The 4,010-nt window shown below is 34.6% G+C and overlaps 1 non-coding gene across 1 annotated transcript; it reads right to left on the bottom strand.

Moving 5' to 3' along the window:
* Positions 1 to 3,289: 3,289 nt before the first annotated feature.
* Positions 3,290 to 3,361, bottom strand: TRNAE-UUC. The gene has a single exon. It is a non-coding gene; the product is annotated as a tRNA-Glu (tRNA).
* Between the last annotated feature and the right edge of the window lie 649 nt (positions 3,362 to 4,010).

Here is a 4,010-nt window from a genome sequence, read left to right as displayed (position 1 = left end):
CTGCCATATAGTCGAGGCCCTGAAATAAGGTGGTTATTTTCATTGTGGTAAAGTTAAACGGCAGAAAAACAACGTGACACTTTCACTATACCTCATAATGCGGCTCAGAAATTTTATAAATGGTGTGATATAGAATGATCAGCTCCTTGAGGATTTTACAGTAGTGGTTTAATAAATTAGGCCATATCCCTTTCTGAGGAGTGGTTATTTTCCATTAGGGGTACTGATACACTCAGGTTTCCAAATTCATTGCTGCATCAGTTTTAGATTATTAAATTTTCTTAGAAATATCCAGTTCATTAAGAAAATGACAATATCCATTTCATTAAATTTAATACCATCAAGGTATCGTTGGTAGCATCACGGAGCAAGCATTTGTCATCTCCTGTGCTCAGCAAGAGTCCCTAATCTTATACATTCATTTTTCTACCTTTTAATCCACTTTGATGGAAGTTTAAAATTTTTATTGATCTTTATTAAATAAAGAATGAAAACAGATATTGAATGTAACAATTTGAAGTACAAGTTCTAGAGTTAGAGACTAACTGTGTTTGAATCCTGACTCAGCCCTTTACCATGATACTTGGAGTAGGTTACTTGATCTCTGTACTTATCGTTCTTGCCTGTAAACTAGTGGTTAATAGTTGTACCAAACTTATAGGGATATTATGTAGATTAAATCAATTAATACAGGTACAATTCTTAAAACAGTGCCTGGGATTACTGCTCAGCAAGTATTAGCTATTGTGGTAGATATAGTTAACTAGTATTCAGCATCCATTCCAGCCTGCTCCACGCATCACATTCTATACTGTAGCATCTGAAAGCCTGAAACCCACATTTTCCAGATCTATTTGGGGCAGGGTTCTGGTTAAAAATTAGGTCCCATCTAATCTAGTTGCTATTGCTGCCTGTCCCAGTCATAGAGATACTAGGTTTTTCTTCAAGAGCAAAGCCCAGGGTGAAGAGCAAAAAAGAAATGGCAATGGTAGCGGGGGTAGCTTCCAAACCAAGATACCTGATTCCTGTACAAAATCTTTGATATTGTGTTCTTGAATTCAGTCACTCCTGTTGTCGCCTCCTAAATCTCCATCTTCATTATATGCAATGTTGACAATGGGAGTGCAGTTCAGCAGTCTTTTTCAGCAATCCTTAATAACCCAGATGAAAGCTTGATTCTCCAGCTTTATCAATTATGGTATGCTTTAAGTACCAAACTCATTGCATTAAGCTTCTATTGATAATAGAATGGCTTCTGTTTCCTAAACTTAATTATTGGTAATAATCCTTCTATTTTTGCAGGTCAGGAAGCAACATTTAGAATTGGACATGGATCAAGAGACTGGTTCCCAATAGGAAAAGGAGTACGTCAAGGCTGTATATTGTCACCCTGCTTATTTAACTTATATACAGAGTATATCATGAGAAATGCTGGGCTGGACGAAGCATAAGCTGGAGTCAAGTTTGCTGGGAGAAATATCAATAACCTCAGATATGCAGATGACACCACCCTTATGGCAGAAAGTGAAGAAGAACTAAAGAGCCTGATGAAAGTGAAAGAGGAGAGTGAAAAAGTTGGCTTAAAGCTCAACATTCAGAAAACTAAAATCATGGCATCCGGTCCCATCACTTCATGACAAATAAATGGGGAAACAGTGGTTGACTTTCTTTTTTGGAGCTCCAAAATCACTGCAGATGGTGACTGCAGCCATGAAATTAAAAGACGCTTTACTCCATGGAAGGAAAGTTATGACCAACCTAGACAGCATATTAAAAAGCAGAGACGTTACTTTGCCAACAAAGGTCCATCTAGTCAAGACTATGTTTTTTTCCAGTGGTCATGTATGGATGTGAGAGTTGGACTGTGAAGAAAGCTGAGTGCCGAAGAATTGATGCTTTTGAACTGTGGTGTTGGAGAAGACTCTTGAGAGTCACTTGGACTGCAAGGAGATCCAACCAGTCCATCCTTAAGGAGATCGGTCCTGGGTGTTCATTGGAAGGACTGATGTTGAAGCTGAAACTCCATTACTTTGGCCACTTGATGCGAAGAGCTGACTCATTTGAAAAGACCCTGATGCTAGGAAAGATTGAGGGCAGGAGAAGAGGATGATAGAGGATGAGATGGTTGGGTGGCATCACCGACTCAATGCACATGGGTTTGGGTGGACTCCGGGAGTTGGTGATGGACAGGGAGGCCTGGTGTGCTGCGGTTCATGGGATCTCAAAGAGTCGGACACGACTGAGCGACTGAATTGAACTGAACTACTATTTTTCTAATTTATTAATACCTAATTACCCTTATTCATTTCATTTACCTATTAATATACATTTGTCTATTGTTACTTTTCTTGGTTCTTAAATATATTTCATTCTTTTTCTTTCATCTTTCCTTTTTTCTTTCTCTTCCTCCTTTCTTTCTTTCTCCCTTCTCTCCTTCCTTCGTTCCTTCTTATTTTCTGCCTTCAGTTATTTCTTAAAAGTATATACATCAAACATTATACATCTTTCTCCAAGAAGAGCTTTGAGTTCAATCCATATATTAATATAGGTAGTATTATTAATATCTAACTAGTAAAAAATCTCTAGTTTCATTTCCTTTTTTAACCCACAATTCTTTAGCAAAATATTATTTATAAGGATTTAGTAGTCCATCTTTGTTTTTTTTTCGTTACGTTCTTTTGTTACATTTTACCTGTTTAGCTTTATTGTATTATGGCAGGGGAAATGGTCGTGTATTTTTTCAGAAATTGTTAAAAATTTTTTTCACTTAATATGCAATCCAATTTTATAGATATTCTTTGGCATTGAAAAATGACAATCTTTGTTTATAGGGTACAAATCAATCTTATAATATCTTGTACATTTAAAATATTTTTCAACCTACTCCTAATTAAATTCTCTCATCTGTATTTCTGCCAGTTTCTTCTTTTATTCAAGTAGCTTTTACCTAACACATTATAATACACATAACACATTATAATACACATGAAGTCTCATTAAGTTACATTTTTATTGTGAATTGTCTCTTTTTTTAAAGTAAAATTTGTTTAATGTGGATGGCTTTTTTTTCAAATGTGTTCATTTCTTATGGTAATTATACTTTTTTATGGCTTGCATTTGCCTAGTATTCTGTTGCACATATTTCTATAAACTTATTTTATTCCATATACATTTCTTTATAAACAACATATATGTGAATTTTGGATGTAGACATTTATTCAATCATTAATTCATTAATTTATGTATTTTGTTATTTAGTAGCAATGCTGAGCAGCTTGTGGGGTCTTACTTCCCTGACCAGGGATTGAACCTGGCCCCCAGCAGTGAAAGTGCTAAGTCTTAACCACTGGACAACCAGGGAATTCCCTCACTAATTTATTTTTATCTTCTTTTTATTTTTATTAGGTGTCTATATTATGTTTTTAATTGCATAGTAATTAACAAGGTTTATTTATAAGACAATTTAGTTTTATAGAAGCAGTGCACATTTATCATTTAAAAAATCTAAATAAGTAATTCATAAAAATACAAAGAAAATATGCAAGATTTATCCCAAATTTTGTTGTCCCAAAGCCACCACTAAACTTTGGTTAGCATACTTTCACAATTCTGCAGTTATGCAAGTAGAATACTATAAAATGGGGATTGAAGGATTTGATAAATTATTTAATTAAAATTTAATGACTGAAGTTGAAGAAATTGGTGAACTTGAAATCCTTCTTTATTACTACAAATATTCAATTTCTAGAAGTTTTCTCTAGAGTCAAGAAAACTATTAGAAGGTTGGCATCATGATTTTCTAAACTATATCTTGAAACTTGTCATAGTATCCACGGCCTTTTTGTTTAGAAGTTGAGGCAGGGGTGGGGGGTTGCACTTACAGGTTCTTGCAACATCCTCTCGCAGATTTTCATAGTATTAACTTTATAATGTCAAAATTAATAACATTTACATTTTATTCTGCAACCAGAATTCTTGTCACTTTTTAGGAGTGGCTTTAAAAGGATTCA

The sequence above is a fragment of the Bison bison genome, unplaced genomic scaffold (assembly GCF_000754665.1).
Source record: "Bison bison bison isolate TAMUID 2011002044 unplaced genomic scaffold, Bison_UMD1.0 scf7180017864228, whole genome shotgun sequence".
Classification (NCBI taxonomy): Eukaryota; Metazoa; Chordata; class Mammalia; order Artiodactyla; family Bovidae; genus Bison; species Bison bison.
The sequence above is the reverse complement of the archived record's forward strand: the minus strand, read 5'-3'. Positions and strand labels throughout refer to the sequence as shown.